Genomic DNA, 21,299 nt, shown 5'->3' with positions numbered 1-21,299 from the left:
ATCACAGAAATGAAGAGACCAAATCCGAAGAATATTTTATGGAGCAATGCTGAGCAAAAGAACAGAGAACAAAAGAATGCAGCAAAAAGGAAGAAGTTTCACCAGAAGCAGTGTGTTATATATAGCTCTTGGATTTTCTCATTATTAGAATTGGTAGCTGAGCTAAAGACAATCAAATCTCAGGCTTTGAGACATAAACTGCTGCAGGCATCTGGAATGAGCCCCCTCTCCCTCTTATGTGGCACCATACAATTAATCAGCAATGTTAGTAACAAGAAAGCAATTTCCAGTAGTTAAATTCAGGAGACCTGGCTTCTGTTCCTAGTCCATCACTGATCCTGTCTGGCCACAGGCAAGTCTTTCTCCTGCTGCATGCCTGAATCTCCCTCTTATGAAAGGAGACAGGGCTACCCACTTGTCTTGAAAAAAGCATCAGGAGCTGAGGGCTGGTGAGAACCAGTGCTCGTTAGTAAGGGGGTAGAAGGGGTTAGGATTTGCTTCCTGGGAAGCCTGTCAGACATCGTTGGGCATTGGAGCAATGGAGGAGCCTGGTATTACGAGATCTGAATTCCTTTTCTTGCGTGGAAGGAAGTATTCACCTGGAGCAGCTGCTTCTCTACAGCTCTGCCCTAATCTTTGTGCCTGTAATCAAATCCATTCAAACAAATTAGTTTTAAATTGAAAAAAGGGAGGTAAACCCACGCTGAATAAATTGTATCAGTTTAGTGAAGGGATAATTGCATTCTTCATCCGTCAGGAAAAGCTGACATTGTGTTTTACACTCACTAACTCCAGTTTCACCCCGCAATGGGTGCAGTGATGTACAGTTCACCACACTTGGCTTCTCAGCGGCTCTTTCTCTAGCTGTCTATCTGTTCCTCCTCCGAATTATGAATTGTGCCTGATGTGATTGTATCATTAGTCCAGAACACAGGCTGGAGACAGCAATTTGCTTCTCATTAGGAGCGAAACTTCAAATTGTTTCCCACTGTTTGCCCTAAGAGATGTCAGGTGACATTACTGTATTTCTAAAGGAAATTAATACAATCAGCAGAGCCTGGAAGGCTCAAGGCAAGGGTATTGGTAGGGGAGGGCTTTTCTTCGGCTCACTGGTTTGAAGGTGACTTGCTGCGATAAATGGCTGTTAGTTATTTCTATCTGACGCCGGCTCTGGGGAGCCAGCTGGAGAGAGCAGTGGCCCTGTCGTAGTTCCTGATGAGCTGAATCAGAGAAGCAGCCCCCACACCAGGCTGTGTTAAGAGGCACAGCAGAGAGAACAAGCAATGATTAACCCTGGAGAGCAAACTCCTCTTCCATGCCTGCCAGCTCCCGTGTGCCCTGGCAGTGCTTGGACGGGTTTCTGGAGGAGTCACTGTCCACCGATGCCGTGCCGGGAGCTGTGCTCTCCCAACGATTGCCTGTACTCACGGGGTGTGGAGTGCATGGGATATTACTGAGCAGACATTCGGCAGCAGAGGTCCAGGGCTTGCTGGAGTCCATGGAAATCCTTCATTAGTGAGCTGAGCACCAGAAAAGGCTGAGAAGCCTTTAGCCCACGTGCTGAACGGGAGTTTGGTTGCAGGGTTCCCAATTGCCCTCCTGCAGAAATGAATGAGGCAATGCAGAAACGGGCAGGGAGAGGAATTCATAGGCTGACAGAAAGGTATGCGGAAGGAAATTGAGTTCTGTAGAATCTTTCTCAATAGGTGGGTGAATTCATTACAGAAAATCTTCTGAGAGCAATTGTAAGTGGCTAATAGAGTTTGAATGAAACTGATAGCCCTGCTATAGAGTGCGTGGGAATAACAGTCTCATTATGTTTCACAGGGCATCCCTTATATTCAAAGGGTGATATACTGAGTACAGAGGGGTGGAGGAGTCACTGATTGAAGTGAGACAAGAAAGACTAACTGGAGAAACTTTGCAGAGCATAATTGCAAGGAAAATAACTTCACTGGGAGAGCAATTACACTGTGTGTTAGTCTAACAGAGAAAATGCAGGAACTGTATTGCTCTACATTGGACTTGGAGCTCTGGAGAACCAGCCTCATGAAATAATCTTGCAGCAGTTGGTGCACAGACTCTTTCCTGCCATTTCTACAGAGAAGGCAGCAGAGAAAACCCTTTTGGCCAACAGCTTAGTGAGATGCAGCCCTGATCAGAAGCACATTAATTGAGTTAATTTACAAAATGCATTCCATTGTTGCATTGCCCAGGCATGGACTCCATCACAGTAATTATGACAAGATGTCAAGGGTGGATACGGTTGAATGCTGGCCATGCTCAGGGTGAGTCGGGGTAGTTCACCATGTGGCAGACTTAATGATAGCATCATCAAGGCAAGCAGACTTCTGGTCTTCTGGGGGCTCCTCCTTCTGGTCTTTGGAGCAGCCTCTGTTCACCAGAATGATTCTGAACCCCAAGGGGGTGCAGTGTACTGAGAGTTTTAATTGCATCATGAGGTGGAGAACAGGGCCACAAGTTTCCTAAATCAGGTCTTGCCCGCCTGCTTCCGCTCTTCTACACCCTTCCACAGCACCAAGACTGGGTCTCCTTTGTCTCAAGGACATTTCCCTGCAGCTGGGAAGCAAAGGCCCCTGGGGACAATGGGGCAGTTTGAAGCTCTCTGTCTCCCCTTGCTGAGAGCTTTCCTCCAAGACTTTCCTGACTTTAATTATTTCCCCTATTGCTGTTTCTGTGGTCAGTTCTCCATTTTAGATCTGTACCCCTTTGGCTGCAGTTCAATAGCACCGGGCATGTGGGTAGTACCTGCCATTCTGCTGGCTCTAACCTCCTTACGAATGCCCCTTCTCAGGTGTTGTATGGCAGAGGAGATGTATACTTATGCAAAGAAACCTCTAAATTGGCCATCTGATATACGGGCCCCTTGAATTCTCCTGTCAGCTTCAGTCACCCTGGACACGGTCAGAAAACCAAGCAGCTCTGACCAGTTTGCGGGCAGGTGTCTGCGGGATTTACTGAGCCAAATACGGCAGAGTCTGGTGCATCATTAGACAGTGGGAAGTGGCAGGACCTCAGAGTATGTGTGTAGCCAAGAACAGATTAGCTTTGTCTAACCTGAGCTGATCTTTGATCTGAGGTCCTCCTTGAGGTCTGATGACTTTGATAAAATCCCCTGGAGGAGCAAAGCCTGTTAACTCCTTAGACCTCAGAGCATGAGATATCAGTCCCTCTGTTTATGTCTTCAGTGGCCACACAGCTACTGTCCCATTGCCATATAGGTTTTAATAGGTACAAGCATGCTACTAAAACCACAGGGACAACTATAATGCTTTATGAAGGGTCTGATTTTCCACAGTGAGACCAGGCTTTTAGGTAGAAGTATTACCTTTTATTAGATTGAGTAGAGTTGGAAAAAGCAGAGAAGCTTTCAGGCACACTTGCCATTATTCAGGTCTGGAATAGAAGCATCAGATTTGAAAGCTAAATACAAGTTGAGGATGATTGCTCAGAGTTTAATTAGAGATGTATCAGTTAGTTCATCTCTGAAAGAAAAGGTAGGTGGTACGTATGCAGTAGAGCGGATGTTAGTTGTAGGGAGAGATGTGATAGAGTGCTTATCTCCTAGGAGAAAAATGGAGAGACTTAGCTTATAGCCTGTGTAGCACAGAAATGTTATTGGTGAGGACTGGTTTGCTGCAAATCAATATTTCCATTTGATCCATGTTTAGTCAGATTTCCTGTTGCTGCTAGGGGTGGAAACTTGATTCCCGTTCTTCAAATGCTTTGGAGAAAGGGGAAACCCAATTTCTGCAGTGTGTATCACTGGGTAATTCACATGCTGGTGTCCTGTTTTATTTCATGTTGGTGCTTTGCAGGAAACAATTTCACCGCTGTCTTCATGCTGCCTTAAATACTGTTTTATCCATGCACAGTTTCACAACCTCGCCTCTTCGTTTATCAGCTTGCCAGTGAAGACAATAACCTTCCCACTGCCTGTGTTTCAGCAGCGCTTATTTTGGGAATATGTACTGCAGAACTGAGCAGGAAATGATGGACTGCCTGTAGAAAGAGTGACATATCCTTGAATCCTCCAAAATGTTTCATAAGAATTCCCAAATGTTCTGTTCAAACTACCACACAATGATTGTTGTTAATATTCCTCAGAAAAAACCCCACACTTATCTGTGTGTGCCATTTTATGACTTAACGTAGGAAGTTTTTCTCATAGGAAGAGGAGGTATTTTACACACAAGTCACCAAAAATCCAATTTGCAATTAAAAAAAAAAAAATTAAAAAAAAAATCAGTCTGAACTCTTCAGCAAGACCTGCCAGGTTAGTACTGCTGCACTCATGACGTCTGGATGATGTGTTTCCTTGGAAGCTCATGCTGGAGACAAGCACTGCTTTGGCTACATTTCCAACCCCTTTCCGCCAGATTATCAGCTCAAATCCACTGACTCCCATGAGTAATAATGAGGGAAGAACCTCACGGGAATTTGAAGCAAGCCTCTCACATCTAAAAGAATCTTTGTTTGAATAAGGCCCAACACGTACTGGCCATTACCTATTTGCTTCAGATTAGGCTTTCTTTCTTATTTTTTGCACAAAGCTTCTGGATCTGCTGTGAAAAATCAAAGAATTCTGATGCATTTTTAGCACAATTTAGTATCTTGTGCTAAATTAAAAGTGACTCCTAGGTTACTGGCTTCCCTCCTGCCTGGCACATAATAAGAATAGCATGTATTTTGCTAATGTTTTCTTATTCATCATTTTGTCCCTGATTTTTAGCAAGCTGCTTCACCTTTTGTTCTCTGATTTCTCTTCCATTGCCTCTTCAGCAGATAATCTACCTCCTTGGGAGCTGAGGTCCCTGATGAATTATTCTCTGCATTACCTCTTGATCTGCCCTGAACCCGAAATCTGATTCTGGGTTTATCCCTGGAAGACAAAGTACAACTCTACTTCACCAGCTCTTCATCAGGGCGCGTTCTGGGGAAAATGTCTCATTATTAGTTTGCATTTTGTACTCATTCTTTCATTACCTTAAGAGCACTTTCCCCAGCTTGACATCCCTTAACATGTATTTTCAGACTATTTCTGGTATTTAACTTCATCTCTGATCATAAAAGCTTTTTTTCTTCTTCTATGTCTTTTTATTTTTTTTCCTCCCAAACTTGCACTAAGCTGTAGGTTGACTGGGAATCTTCTGGGTCAGACACCAGCATGCAGCGAACACATGGACCAAGTCCCCACTTCAGGAGTTGAGGGGGAATGCCAGATGTCCACTACTGGGCTAACTTTCAGCTTTTTGGCATTTCCGTACTATCATGTGGTTCTTACCCATCCTTCTGTGGTCCTTTGGTCTCGCCTCTCCCTTTGAAATCAATTCTGCTGTTGTGTTGTCTCTGGAATCCGACAGGACTGGGTATCCTGATGCCTCTTCAAAGTAGTAGCACTTTGGGAACATCTGCCATCTTATGCTTACATCTGTGTCATATATTCCAGGCTGACATGATCCATGGAGCCAACCAAAACATCAAGCCAAACAAAGCTGATGCCCCCTGCCATGCCAGCGCCGTGCCAAAACAGCAGGGCTGGGTGCAGGTCAGTGAGTGTGCTGAGGTCCGTGCACTTCTCTCTTGTTTCAGTAAAGGAAGAACTGAGTTGTTTCGGTTAAGCCTCAAGGTGACAGATATATCAGGGTAAAATCATTAAGATGGGGAACACGGTGCAGCTTGCTGTCAGCTCATCAATTAGTTTATCCAACCCATATGGTCATAATATAAAAAGTACCAAGCATGCGTGCAGAAACTGAGATTCAAGAAGAGTTAAGCGGGGCTAAATTAGAGCAAAAAAAAAAATATTTAAAAGTAACTGATAGTCTGGCTTGCTTCACGTTTAAATTTCAGTCTTTTCTCTTGACTCCAGCATGTGTTTTAAACATTTATTATGGGTTGATGATGGTTTGCAATTTTCATTTGTGCTTTATTTCCCTGAGGAAAGCTCAAATGCAAGCACGGCATGTGGCTTGCTGTAAGTTGCCTGCTGGATGGTTTTGTGTGAAGTTTTCCAGCTGGGTTCACAAACACATAAGAAGTTAAACGATTTGTTTAAGGTCACCCAGTGAATCGGGGGCCTTCACGGTAATAAAACGCAGTGGTCCTTGACTGGAAGAATATCATTTCAGTCCTACAAGGCAAAACTTAGCAATGCTTTCGGTTACCTGTCTGTCTGCTCAGACCTGAAGAGATGCATTCACTGGACACTAAAGGTATATGATGATTAGATTACCTATTTGCACATACAGGGTCATAAATCTTGTTTGAATATGGATTAGCCTTAAGAGATCAAGAGAAATGGCCTCAGTAATGACTGCATTGTCATTAAAAAGCTACACTCGTTTGGCATTGCAGTCATTCATTCAAAATTCCACCCTCTAAATGGTTTGGTGGACAAGAAACAAAACAAAGGGTCCATCTACTTTCAAAGTGCAACAATAAACAGGATGAAGCGTGCATGAAGCCTACCAATATTTCAAGCAAACACACAGAAGTGCCGTGCACGTGTAGATTCCACAACCCTGAATGCACCTCACTGAGACTGGGCCTGAAAAGGCGCAGGTGGGTTAGGGTTGGAGGATCTTAATACCAGGGCTCTTTCGGTAAGATGAAGCAGTAGAACAGGCAGAGATGAAGCAGAGGTCTGGATTCCAGGCACCATGCGACAGGGACCTGATGCTTTGTATCACTCGTTCAGAAGGTTCAGCACAGCAATATGTCCTGAGGTGAAATGCTTCATCTAGAAATAGAAATAATTTGGAAATCTAGCAGAGATCAGACAAAAATGAAGGCAAAGTACAAAGACAAATGCATAGCTCAAGTGTTTTGTTTGGTAACAATTCAGGAATTGGAATGATTAAATGCATTTGCACATTCATGTTAAATTCATTCGACTATTTCAGTGAAACAGAAACTTAAAAGTTGAAACTTCCCATTTCAGCCTTTTCAAAACAATATTTTGAGTGAGTGGTGTCCAAGGTCCTCCCATTCATACATGAGAAAACAAAGCTGCAATTTGAAAGCCAAATGAAATAATTCATTGTAGACAATACAGAATATTTCATTTGAATGAAAGAAATTTTATTGAAGAGCTTATCATACCAGGAAAAAAAAAAAAAGGAAGAAAAAAAAAAAGAATATTTTTTCCCATTTGGGAGTTTTGGTCAGTGAACTGAAACATCAGTTATTTATGCAGCTCTAATCACAGAACTCCAGACATCTGGTTGCCTCAATCACACTGATTCGCTTTTGTTCACAGGTGATGTTACTCCCTTGTATGAAAGAGTGATCCACTTAACAGCCTAACCTGTTGAGCAGATGTAGTTAAAATCTCGATGCCAAGTGGAAATAATGAGCACACTCCCAAATGCATTAGCTACTTCTCTTGCGGAAGTCAAAGGGATCATTTTGACTCGTATTTGCTGTTTCATATTATTGCCCAATTACTGTAATCTCAGCTCAGCTTTTAAAGGTCATCTCGGCCTTTTCTTTCAGCTTGGAGGCCAGGGACTGAAGAGGGTTTATCCGTAGGTAATCAAGCCAATGTAATGGTCACTGATTAGAAACCATCTTGGCTCTTTCCCCACTCGGGTGGTGCATGCCCCGTGGAAGGCATTGCTCTCATCTCAGCAGTGCCTCTGGGTATATTTAACACAGAATAAAGGCATCCAAATCAATCTGTAATTGGGTCAATTCAGGAAGCAGAGCAAAATTGCCTGCTTTCTTCCCATTCCTTCTCCTGGCAAATCCCATGCTAAATGGCAGTCGGTGTAACTCGTGGAGTGGTAGGAGGTCAGTTGTGTCCCAGTATGGCCCAAGGGGATAGTGGGGTGCTGGCCCAGCATACACCACCACCACAGTTGTGGCTGATGGTCCTAGGAGCTGCTGTGATTTGCTAATTGAGTCCATCTTCCCCTGAGCACCATCTATGACTATGTGGAGGGTGAGATCCCTTCCTCATCCTTCAGAAGACCTGCTGTACCTAGGCTATCTTGAGGAGGAAGATGGTAGGAAGAGGCTTTTTTTCTGACACTAGATAATTTTGAAGCATTTTCTGCTTGCCATAGCTTTCTGCTGTCTCAAGAAGAAGAATTAATACAGAAACTGCAGTGAAGAAATTTGAGGAATTTTGCACTCTATGTAGAATGAAACACATGGCTCAGGCTGAATTGGAAACCACAGGGGAAAATGAGGAACAAAAGTCACAAACCTACGAAGCTGAAGAACCAGCCTTGCAATTTTAGGGGCTTGAGCTCCTCATAGAGAGCACAGTGCACTGGGTTATTTGATTTCGTGTTTGTAGGCACAGCTGACCGTAGTCACTAGATCTCCAATGACTATGTGGTGCTTTTAAGAAGGCTGGCTCCAGTGAAGATGCCTACACTGTAGACACCTACCCTTAGGTGGATGACTTCTCATTTTGTTCAAGATAAAGAGCAGACCAAGTGAATTTACCTGTGGTTAGCATATCACCTGCGCTCTATCAAAAGCAAAAGGCACTGAGTAAGACTCTGATCTGGATTTTGTATTAGTACATTTGAGGACATAATCACCAACACATTAGTTGCTACCTGATGGTTTTTTAGCAGAAACCTGTAAACAAGAAGGTGTGACATTCTCTGGTATGAGAATCCCTGTAAACTGATGCTAGAGGCCTGCAGATGTGTAAGGAGACAGCTATGGGAAAACAAATGTGTCAGGAAGATTTGGGGATCTGAGGATTACCCTTACTTCAGAAAAATACGGATAAGAATCCCTTTTATGGGAAAGAGTGGTTGCAAACAGCAAGGACTTTGCAAGACAAGCTGCTCCAGTAAGACGAGACAGGTACCTTAGAGACGGTTCCTCCAGGGAAAAAAGGAACCTTCTGTCCAACTCTGACAAAGTGGGGTGAGGAGAACAAAACGAAGCAGCTCGTTCCTCCTGACAAAGTCTCGACAAGATTGCAATAAAAGCAGCTGAACCACCAATTCCCAGGGCATGTCCCAGTCAGAATTACTGGGTTTAGCTTTGCCTCGCAATAATAGTGCTGCTGTCACACCAAAGACCTGTCCTTCCGAGTGACAGCTCAGAGTACCTTGGAGATGGGTAACATTCATTTACTAGTCTGTTCTTTCTTGACAGCCAGTATGGTGTTAATGCTGATTGATAGTTGTTGTTTCTGTGCGGGAGAAGGTGATGTGAGGAACTAGGCCTTTAAGAGATATTAAGGGCACTTGGAATCAATGGTTTTGTCATCTGAGGACTCATTTTTTGCTATTCTGCTCAATCAGAGCTCAGGTACTAATGACTGGGACTTACTGCCCACTCCTTAGCACCAAGCAACTTGCTGAACCTCGCAGGCATTATAGGAGGAGGGAGCTTGAAGGAGGATGGGAGAAGTTGAGGAGGTTTTTGGAGGATTCTTCCTTTCTGTCATGGAAGTTATTAATGGTTTGTTGAGCAGTTGAGTTTTCCCGGTCAGGTCTGGGTTTCTGGATCCATTACCAGCCACAGCAGAGAGACCTTCCACAGCTTTAATTCTCTCCTAGTAGGGAAACTGGCCTTCTCTTCGTCTCTTAGCCTTGTTCCTCAAGCATCCCAAATCCACAAGAAGCTAAGATGTCTCTGCTTCTGCCTATCATATACTGCTGTGGGAAAGAGAGTGCCTAGGAAAGCAGAGAGGAAGAGCTAAAAATTTTGTAGGCTCTGTGTCATGTGGCGTGGTTGAACTACCTTATAAACGGAACCTGGGTAATAGCCCAAACCATGATTTATGACAGCTTCATCAGTGTGAGGCTGGTTTGAAAGACATTACACAATGCTGAATGTGCCGCCTGGGCAGAAATGATTCAACTAAAATGTTGCAGCATGCACAGGACTATGTATTTATCTCATAAAACACCCAGCAAAGAACCACCATAACTCACAAAACTCATGTTTTTTAGCAATAGAAAGACAGGCTTTGCAACAAGAAAGGGATAAAGAATATCACTCAGAAATTATTGTAGAAATGTGTCTCTTTAAAGGAGTTGACAATAATATGGGTTTGATTATTTCTGAAGGGGCTTAACTGGCCTTTATATCCAGATTCCATTCAAAATGGATAATTTTCCATTTAAAAACATATTCCCCCCCCCCCCCCCCCCCCCCAGTGAGTAGGAAATGAAACTAGATGACTTTGTATCCTTAAAAAATGTATTATCCAGATTATCTTTGGGGAGATTTAAAGAAAGAAACCAATCTCTTTGCAGCAGTGAAATTTCAAAGCCTGCTAATTTTACTGTGACGCTTTAAAATAAAGAGACAATTTAATTCTTCTGATGTAGCAGTGTTGTTTGGTCCTTGCTTCATCTCAGGTGCTTCTGAAAGGCACTGGAAAATAATAATCATGTTCCCTTCTAGACACATAAATCAGGCTCTCTTCAGCAATGTAATTTTAGATTGCAAACATAAAAGTTGAGGAAGAATTTCACATCTCTGAATTTAGCTGTTTGCAGTGAAGGTCTCCCTCAAGTGATGTCTTAGCCACCACTAACCTCGCAGCTTATTCCCCTACCTCGTGTCTTCTGGGCCAGCCTTTGGGCCAAAGCACGTCTAGGAGCAACTGATTATAAAATACTACAGGAAGGAGGATTTCTCAGCAGGGCAAAATAAACAAAACCCTCTCTTTCTAATCTGGAATCCTTCAGGGTAATTAAGAATACCAAGAAGAGAGCTGCAGGTTTATGTCCTCGGCTTACAAAATAGGTGAAGTGAGGACAAGAGCAGTTTCCTTCCTGCCTCTTGCCCAGTCTGAGTCGATGCAGTGCTTCTGCTGAGATGAACAGGAGTTCAGCCTTCAAGCCCAGTCACTCTCTGACTCCCACGGAAAAGGGTAATCAGCAGAGATAATCAAATTAAAAAAAATACAAGGTAGAAAAATTGCAACTGTTTCCATGAAATGTGTATTCCTTTCTGCTTCGTGACTAACAAATGCCTTTTTTTGCATGCTTCATTTGTTATTTATATCTGTCTATATTAATATAGATATTTACCTCTTCTCTCAAAGAAAATAAGACTTCTCTGGTGACTTCAGAACCCGTGGGAGCCTCCCATGCTGATTCTACTAGTGTCCTAGTGACAGGAGTGTGGACACCTTGTTTACTTCAGGCATCTATCCGTTATGCTGAGGGAGGAAAGCCACCATTACAGAACACAGTGAATGTCCTTTGTAGAGGTGAGATCTCAGTTAGTTTGGAGATTTTGGAGTCCAGGAGCATTATTGATTTCCATCACATCCCACACACACAAGTACCAGTGTTAGCAGGGCAAATCCTGTTTCCACTCGTGCTGTACATTAGACTAATCCTGTGAAAATAGATGGCATTTGAAGAGCCTAGGCAATTTTAAGAAGATTGACTCCAGTGGAGATGCCTACATGCCTACAATTTTCCATCTGCTTTATAACAGTTTCTAATCAAAGCCCAGGGACTGTGAAAAACAGAGGTGATGAAGTCCAGCCAAGTCCTATGATCCCTCTCAACAACATGTGCACTTAGGTGACCTACCTGCCCATTGCAGCATCTGCCCTGTCCTCTCTGGGCTTCAGGGAGGGCTCCTTGAAGAAGTATCCCCCTTCCTCTGCTAGTTTTGACCTTATTGTGCTCCTGTGGTTAATGATTAGCTACAGGGGACTTCACAGATCCTACCTACCTTGTGCCAGGGAGAACAGGGAGAAATCAGCTCCTCTGGGCTATATGGAGGGAAGAGTCCTATAGGCTAGTAGACACTCAGTTACAAAATGTGTTCTTTGGTCGTGGTCAAATTGGCAATAATGTCAGTTGTAGGATATCTGGGAGTCGTAGTGAGTCGTAATGGCTGTATGGGAGCATATGATACCAGCTCTGAGACCAGAGGCCCTGTGGGCTCATATTTCTGGGTTCAGATGGATTTTTGCTTGAAGAAGCACCTGTCTAGTGATTCAGAGCAGTGAGATAACTTTTCAATGTTTTATCTTTCACCTGCAATGACAGAGTTTAGTTCAAGTCCTTATTCTTCCCAGGACAGAGCAGCGATTTGCTTTAGGGCTTTCACGTCCTAATCCTATGCTCTATTCATGGAGCTATTGGCAAAATCTTGAGGAAAAAATCATCACATCTGCTCTGCCCAGAGTTCTTCCTTCCCATTCTTACAATTTCAGAATCGCAGCCGTTTATTCAATGTGCCTCCTTTTACAGTTTATAACCAAGCACAATACCCTGCAGTCAGAGAATCACAGTTCAGTTCCAGTTAGAATTTTGCTCACACAAAGAATTTAATAAGTAATCCCAAGTAATGAAAAAACTCAGAGAGAGCACAGCTGAAGCACAGATCAAGCGGTAGCTGTAAAAAAAGGCTTTAAACTGGCAGGCTGTATGAAGAGAAGAGAAAACTTAACTTTGGGACTAAAAGTTTATAGTGATCTGCTTATAAGCTTATTCTATCTTTCATAGCCTGGGAGTGCAGATACAAAATGTCTCACAACAAGCTGTAGCTTGAGGCCGTTATTTACATTTGTTTGCCTTTGTTTCTGGTGTCTTGCGAACAGCTCATTAACTAAAGCTGAATGTTTCCTAGGCATGGGTAGAGACTTCTAGTTTGAGCCACGATCTGGCTCACATTTTATATTACTTGCCCTTGGAGCACAGTTTGTTCCATTGTTGCCCTTTCAGAGCTTTCTTTTCCAAAGAATGGAAGAACAGTTGCTGTGAAGCAATGCTAGATGCCTTATCCACGTCCAAATATGTTTTTACTTGAGTGGAACAGGATCAATGCGTTCTCTATACTCTTGGCTGCAGGTTTCTCCTCCCTAATGTTGGCACATCTCTCACTATGTTCAATTTTCAGGGTGTTCTTTGACCTCTCCCAGCCTTGGACACCTGGAGATGGGGCTGAAGACGCATCCCTCTGTGCAATGCCCCCAAAGCCATTCCCCAGCGGAGTTCTAAGGGCTGTTCAGAGGAAGCAGTGCTTCCAGTGCTCCCCTGCCCTCTCTGACACCCCAGAACTGGGTTGACCATGGAAGATGGTTATGCTACTTCTTTTCCTGAATGGGAAATCTGGTGAGCTGGAATAACTCTATCCAAACAATTCTCTGCGTACTTAGAGGCATCTTTACTTCTCTGCCTTGATATTCATGCTGTTAAACAATCTTCCTCTGTCCTTCTCCCTTCTTCTCTCATGAGTACCTTTGCTTTACTGCTGACCTTTCAAAGCTGCCTCAGTTGAGACACCTTCTTTCCAGTGCTGCTACCTTGGAAACAGCTTCTTTAGTGTTAAAACTCCCTGTAAGGGTAAAATCATTCTTTGAGGTTTCCAGCATCTTGGTTAACCACTATGCCGTTAAGACAATTTGCATCGCCAGCATTGGTTACACAAAATAACAGCTACTTTATCTTTAAAATCCATTACAGCATTGGCTGCTACCCAGCACTAGAGCAATTGAATTACAATTAATAGCATTTCCAGCATAAGGCTTAGAACATCATGATTGGGCTAATACTTAACTTTCAAAATTTCCTCTTCTTTACGGAGAACTGACTGAACTGACTCTTTCTCTTTTCTTTTTAATGAATCGATCCAGATCTTTTGAGTTGATGTATTTGTCCAGTTCCTTTCTAAAAAAACTTGTCTTCCCCAAGGCAGTTAGTTAGAAAAGCTGAATGAAAAGAAATGTGGAAGGCTAAGACTGCTTATACTGAGCTGACAAGTATGATTCCATTGTGGCTTTGATCCTTTCCACCTCTCCGTCTGAATTTGCAAGGGATGGGATTTCTCTCAGGAACTGAGTACACAGCATGTCTCCAATGAGTGAGTTGTCCTGAGTTCCCTGGTGGTCACTGAATTCAGGCAATGGACCACAGAACGTGATCTATCTATCTGTCTAAATATAGGTGTGATTTTCAGAAAGACATGAAATGCACTCCTCTGTGTGTGTGTCTGTCTGACATTTATTCAGATGATCCCAGTCCCCAAATCTGGATGAGAAGAATGGAACCCTCATGATTCTGCTTTTGTATTTTCTTTTAGAAACTTGTTGGGGCAGAACAGATGGCTTCAGCTGCCAAAGATGACACCCAAACAAATATATGTTGACCATATGTAAGAGTCAAGAGTCAAGTGTATCTGGTGTCTAAGGTAACACTACAGCCAAAGGAAACCTGGGGCTTGATTGAGCTGCCCACATGGTGCCATCTGAGATGGAGATATCTGCACGAGGCTGTCAGTCATGACCTTAGACCTAGGGGAGACCTACGTGGATGTTGGAAGTCAGGAGTGATACAGGCCATTTCCAATGTCATGATGCTCGGGTTCAGCGATTCAGCCAAGCCCCTAGCTCACATGTATACATTTGCATTTCAGTTGTTTAATCTTGAACTACAACACACCTCAAACGCCCTTTGTGTTTTGTGGTTCTTCAGGGCCTGATGCCACTGAGTTGTGCTGTGTGTCAGGGACGTGTAGGTGGTGCTGCAATACAAGTGATAAATAACAGCCAGCAGCCTTGACTGCCTCCCTGGTACCCGTTTAGCTGCCATTTATTAGTAATTTACCTTCTGTATCATGGTTCCTGGTTGTTGTCCATGCAATCCTGGTCAGCTAGGCTGGAGAATCAGTTTCCGTCATGCTCAGAAAAATTTACATTAGGCCGTTTTGGCTTCGCATCACAGAGGCAAAAAGGTGACACATCAGACATATCTTGGCACAGCTTTGCTTCAGATAGCAATGAAAAAGGATGCAAAATAGCCCCTGGTGTTAGTCCCTCTCAGCAGGACATGGCACTCAATGCCAGGCCCCCGTTTCTGCTGCAGGGAGGTAAACTGAGGAGGTGAGGATCTGGAAGAATCCAAGCCAAGGATTGGTTTGGCCAGTCTAGCCAAGGCAAAGTGAATGCCATTTGTCTCAGCGTTTATCTCCCTGTGAAGAGAACGTGGTGAAAAGGGAGGGATATCCTTCTGATGTAGATGGTCTGCAAGTTTTGGAAAAGAAGCAGAGATGACTATAGTCACCGAGAGAAGGTGGGAGTGGCGAGGTGCTTTAGTTAGTGCAGAGAGGGCGAGAGGGGACTGAAGGGTGCCTTTTTTCCAGATTGGTTTATATCATTGCTTTCTGGTCGATTAGGTCCTTGTGGAAGGAAATGATCTAGAGTCTGAGGATATTTGTGTGGTTTCTGAATTTTTTCCCCTACCTATTCTTTCTACATCACACCTTTGCTCTGATGAGGATTTGGGGTTTTTTTCTTTTTTGTTGTTGGGGTTTTTGGGCTTTTTTGTTTGTTTTCCTTTTTTTGTTATGGTTTATTCACTGAAAATATTGATTCCTCATCAAAAATGCAACAGCTTTTTGGCCCCCAAACACCATTTTTCAGCCAAGAAATAGCTTTTCATTTTCAGAAAAAAACCTTTGCTTGGTTACGACTCACATTTTGTAAACTTTTTTTTAGCATAAAAAGCCCCACTTGTGCGCAAAAAAAAATCATTTTGATGGATAATCTTTGACCGGTCTCATTGGGAACATCAAGCTCGTAGTGGCTAACCTCCTTCTTTGGCTACTTTTTTCTTCAGGATCTTTGGAAAGCACCATTTATTTTTCTTACAGCTTAAATGAAAACATGGTGGAAGCACAGCTCTAGCAGACACATCCTTTCTTCTGTTTGTCAGACACTGAAATATAAATCTTTTTCTATGTCTCTTCAAAAGCTTTTAGCGACATCATATTTGGAAAAGCTGTTAATTCCTACATAGATTTCTCCTCTTGTATCTCCCAGACTGAAATGTAACACTGTTCCCATTTTATATATGAAAGGAACTGAAAACTGGGGAAATTAAACTCAGTGGTAGACTCCAGACCTAGGTCCCCGTCTTGCCCTAGCTCACACCTTCCCTGTGAGTGTGACAGTCATCCTCTCGGAAGACGCCAGTTATGGTGTCACATGTGATTTTTTGGTTAGACCCACATCAATTTACAGGTTGTAGGCCAGAGAGAGGATGCTGCTTTCGGCACGGGACTGAAGATTGTGTCATGAACATGCAGTCAAGAAAAGAAGAAAGAATTCAATGAGCATGGCAGCTTCACACGATGACTTCGGAAGTAAGGACACCCTGCAGCTCAGCTCCCTGCACCCTGGCTGCCTGGCCCATGGCGCACAGACAGGGTGCAACACGCCCTACAAACAGTGAAAATGCATCTTTTCAGGCTGCTGTTCCATCCATTCCAATTCAGCTAAAGGAGCCTTTGAAGTGGGATTATACAGTTTATCTTGTTTCCTCTTTTCTTTTGTGTTCAGGCATTTTTGCTCTTGAAGCCGCATTAGAAAGAAGGCAGGGGCAGAAGGGGGAAGCATCTCCTCTGGTTTGCGTGAGGCCACTCTACAGCAGCACAGCGTCAGTCTCATTCTCCAAGGAAGGGCTGAAAAGAGGGTTGTTAGTCTAATAAAGGATATTGGCTCTCCCCAGGAGCCTTCCTTTGAAAAGAGAACACAAACCAACATAGCCTGAAGGTGAACTTCAACCTTTAGTCACTATTCCCTTCTCCCGAGAACTTTTTCTCTGCCTGGAGTAACAAAGCGATAGCTTTAGGGCACTGAACACAGGTACACTTCTCCCGGGTTGCCTGCTGTCATCCTTGAGTGAGCAACAAATAAAAGGTTTCCCAAAAAGTCCATCTGCTTCTACTGCACTAAGAGGCTTGGCCTGTGAAGCCCCTGTCATGAGCATGATGCTCAGAAACATGGGCTAGGCGTTAGGTCCAAAAATGGTCTCAGTCAATATATTTTAGATGTTTTTTCCTGAGCTTCCCATGGAACGAGCACAGATTGTCTGGCTGCCCAGGTTGCAGCTGCAGCCATGGGTACGGACACAGTTGGGGACATCAACAGGAGCATGTGGCACTCGGGTCGTCCACCCGCTCCCCAGCAGCAGACTCTGCTGTTCTGCAGTTAAGTTCTGCTGCCAGACGCTGCTGGCCAGGCTGTCCTCAGACATTGTGCCAGCGCTCTGCGGGGTGTCTGCCAGGCCCTTGTGTGAACAGGAGACGCACACATCAGGGAACGTGCTGTGCTCACGGCCGCTCGCAAGATCGCTCCTTATAAACAATATCGATGTATCCTTGGCCTCAAGCAGCTAAGGACCATTGTAAGCTCTACTGTCTACTTTTCAAAGTGCAAGCAATGCTGCTGTATATTGAGAAGAAAAATACCACTTAACAAAAGGGCATTTTCTGCCAGATACTACTTTTCCCTCCAGCTACAGGAAAAATGTCACATGATAAATGGTAATCATGCTGTTTAATACGTTGCTGAGAGATGCTGAGATCCTGCAGTGATGAGGAGAGGATAGAGCCTTTGTAGAGCAGCTTGTGCTTCTTTTAGGCATGTGCTGAAAGTGGTTTTTAGACCGTCTTCCAGAATTAATCTTTCAGGGGTTGTCTACATGGAGCTTCCAGTTGAAAGCTGCTAGGAATCAGGAGGCCTGGATCTAACGTCCAGCTCTGTCATGGGTTTTCACTGCATCTTTAAATGCATTTTTCTTCCAACAGCTGCTCAGTTTCATTAGTCTGATACTCGAGAATTCTCAAACCCATACCCATGTTACCAACCCTGGCTCTGTCCATCATTGCCTCCACCAGCCACATCTTGCATGAAGTACGAGGAATGAGCTGACCTCTTGGTGATGATGATTCTTCATTCATTTCCTGGCCTTGCCTCAGATGATAGTGTTTTGGGAATCTGTTTGGGAAATCCGGCTGAAGCTGGAAAGTGGTGCTAAAAAAGGATCAGATCAGTTGCCTTCTCTTGGCATGCTTTCTCAGTTTCTCATATTCACAGGCTGGTAGGCATTTCAGATCACACACAATTTAGTATGAGATAAATAGCATCTCGACCTTCATTTGAATGCATTGACTAGTTCCCCATCTCCCATAAAGAGACACAATTACAAAGGATTTTCTCATCATGCCCTTTCTTTTCATACTAGAAATCATTTGAACTGTATCCTTTATAAAAAGGCCCCTCTGACGCCATCCATGGGTTCCGTCAAACTCACTGTGGACCAACACAAGCCTAATGCATCCCTTGCCTTTGAAGCTTCATCCTTGGAGCTTCCTGCCTTTGGAACTTCATCCATCCTTGGATGGGGTTTGCAGGTGGCAGGTTTTGACCAAGTCAAACAGACTGGCCACATTTTTACAGGGAATTTATCTCAAGGAATTTGTTTCCAGGGAATTTGTCTCAGTGCCTGACCTGTTCCAGCTGGGGAAACCCTTGTTACCTATTCTGGTTTTACCTGGAAATGGGTACGTTACCTATTTCTGCAGCTGGAAATTCAAGGCTGCACCTACCACACGTACCAGCACCAGCCCACCCTGAGTACAAAGGATTTTTTACAAAACCCCAAAGTACCACATTTGTAACCGAAATAATGTCTGTGTATGAAGGCCTGATTGAGTACATGAGCAACAAGCTAGGTGGTGGAGATCAATAGGCACATTTCTGCTACAGCCAGGGACACGCAGTCACTGGCCTCATTAATGCTGTTGGCACACAGAAAATGAGAGCAATACAAAAAAGTCCCCCCAAACAACAGATCCCCTGGAGGGGGGGGAAGACCGGAATTAAACTTGCTGCTGTTCGGATATTCCTGGAAATACTTGGTTCCTGCCCTTTCTTTCTGTCTCTCCCTCTACTCCAGCCTAGAATATGTTATCTGATGGGCTGGCATCTTGCGGGGCTCTGAATTTCATGTGTGATTGTAACCATCAGAGCCAGCGTTGCAGCTGCCATCGAAAAGTTCCCTTCAGCAGCCACTTCCCCTGGACTGAATATAAAATGCAGCTTCACACTGCTTAGTATCCTCATGAAAAGTCTTTGGAGATATTGACTTTCTCAGGACGTGTTAATAGAAGAATTTGCCCGTTCTGTGAACACAAAAGGTCTCTTGATGTGAAATAGGAGACAATAATCTTACCTGTATTAAATTGCTCCATATCTGAGGGCAAAACAGCTCTTTCCTGACCTCTCCCAAAGTGTCTGCAATTGAAGACAGCATCCCACAAATGTCCAGAGGAGCGACACATGCCCAATTCAGAACTCTCTTGAATGATGGCTGTGGATCAGTGATGTTTTCCGCCGTGCAGGGAAGGTAATAGTTTGGATGAGAGCTTTGTTTTTTCCGTGGTACTGAAACATATAGCAACCTTGGATGGGGAGAAACGCACCTCAGCAAACAGCAGAGATGGCACCTCTTTTACAGTAAACCCTGAAGAGTGACACCCCCAAACCAGCAGTGCCAGAAATGATGCCCTTTGCTGTGTGCTTGGAGGAGAGAGATGCTGCTGGTAGGGAGGAAGGCTGACTGGTGCAGGGAATCAGAGACCTCAGGTTTGAAAGGTGACTTTCAGTGATGTTTTCCCAGACATAAAATCAGGGTATGAACAGGGATGAGGCATCCCTTGGAGCCACAGTTTTCAAAAGACTATTGCTAACCTGCTGCAGAGCACCGAAGGGAGAGAATTATTCCTATCCTGGCCCAAACTTGAAAATATGATTCAAGCCTTGAAATAATAATGAGATTTTTGGTTTTAATGATATTTTAGGGTTTCTTTTGTCTTTTGCTCCCAGCTTTATGGGCCCTGATGGCTCATTTAGGCTACATTTAAGCTTTCCTTGGAAGCTGCAAGATTTAGACTTCTTGTTTGTTTAATGCTACCTGAGAATTACACAGGACGGAAGAACTGAGGCTTTAATATTGCTGTATTCCATATACAACAGTGAGAACCTGCAAAGCTGGATACTTGTGCTGAGTTTTCTGCTGTAAATACGTGTCAATATTTCATGTCTTCTTACCAACATAGTCCTTTCCTCTTCCGCTTCCCTTAACACGTTAATGGGCGAAGCAGCCTGATACCTTTCCTAAGGTCTCTGTCTCTCTATGCGCTTTGTCCAGGGTGAATACACAGACCCAAAGATGCAAAGAACAGAAATAAAAGGTTGAGAATCTCAAACTGATGTTCAGCTGCCCCTGCCACTGGCTTTGACTCCAGACTGAAAGGTGGAGGATAAAGCCAGGAAAGGAAGGAGATTTAGCCTGATTCAGGAGAACGTGATATTTTATGCCTGTGGCATTGGTAGGAGAGATTAGGCTGGGTCATTAGCCAGCCCCAGATTGTTTGATTACCCTAACCAGACTGTGCAAAGGAAACAAACCAGGAGGAAATTGGCCCACAGGGGCACTGAGATTCTTCTAGTGATGTTCCTGGTTTTATTATTTGTGTGTTGTGCTTAGTGGAAAGTTTAAAAGCAGCCAAGTGGGAAACATTGGTTTCAGCAGCAGGACTGGATCCAGCAGCATTGAATACACGTGTCTGTAGTATAAAATTTGATAATACTGAACTAGAGCTAATAGGGAATAGGGGGAGATGGAAGGAAAAACTAATCAGTTCCTTCCTCGCTCCTTCGGGGTGCTATAATGTCTCTCCCAAGAAGGCACTACATGCTGTGACAGCTCTGTGATCACATGAATACTGTGCTTCTGCTGGTATTTGAACACCTCCTTTGGCAAACTTCTCCCCCACTCCGCAGCAGCCTCCTGGTGTGCATTGTGCCTCTGCTCAGCCTGGATTCCCGGCTATTCCTTCCTCCTCTCTGCCCACCCCACTGCTCCTGGTGTTTCCTACTCCAGGCTGCAGCTTTCTGCTGTGCCAGAGCAGTCTTGGGCATCTGAGGGCAGTTCCTCTGCAACATGAGTTTGTTGCTCCATCTCTGCTCTGTCTTCTGGCTCTGTGATTTGTTTCTCCAGGCAGCTTCTTGCAGGGACCTCTAAGATAATGTCCAGATTGACATCCTTGAGGAGAAGGAAACTTTCAGGTTACCATGCCCCATTTTAAGCAGTGGATATGTTTCAATTTTGCTCTTGTGCCTAAGTTGGCATTGCCACTGAATTGTTCACTGGGGCAAGATATCGAACTGTGATATACTGGGACTTTGCTCGGGCTTTCAGAAGAACCTAACACAGAGGAGAAGCATAAAACAAATTACCCTCTCTCTTCATTGAGTTTATTAGCATTTTCTAGCTATACACTGGTCCAGAACCACTGTAACTCCAATCCAGATGTTTTCTGAGTGGGTAGAGCCAGTGTAACTAATTTCAGATGACAGGTATCAGATATCAGGAATAACCCAAAACTTTCAACGAGGATGGATAATTGGAAACCAAGAGCAATCACATTCTATTGCACTAGAAACAAGAGATGGAAAAGATCGTTTAGATTTGGACAGTACC

The 21,299-nt window shown here is 43.9% G+C and overlaps 1 protein-coding gene and 1 long non-coding RNA gene across 3 annotated transcripts in view; both read left to right on the top strand.

Moving 5' to 3' along the window:
* ASIC2 (acid sensing ion channel subunit 2) overlaps positions 1-21,299 on the top strand; it is a 498,112-nt gene that overhangs the window by 240,367 nt on the left and 236,446 nt on the right. The gene's annotated exons all lie outside the window — the stretch shown is intronic.
* The window catches only part of LOC142605100 (uncharacterized), a 56,074-nt gene continuing 45,806 nt past the window's right edge, over positions 11,032-21,299 (top strand). The window contains exons 1-2 of the long non-coding RNA XR_012838865.1: positions 11,032-11,221; positions 12,871-13,085. This is a non-coding gene — a long non-coding RNA (uncharacterized LOC142605100). The remainder of the gene's footprint in view (positions 11,222-12,870; positions 13,086-21,299) is intronic.

Source organism: Balearica regulorum, chromosome 24 (genome assembly GCF_011004875.1).
Source record: "Balearica regulorum gibbericeps isolate bBalReg1 chromosome 24, bBalReg1.pri, whole genome shotgun sequence".
Classification (NCBI taxonomy): domain Eukaryota; kingdom Metazoa; phylum Chordata; class Aves; order Gruiformes; family Gruidae; genus Balearica; species Balearica regulorum.
Note: the sequence above shows the minus strand (reverse complement) of the source record. Positions and strands in the feature narration are given on the sequence as shown.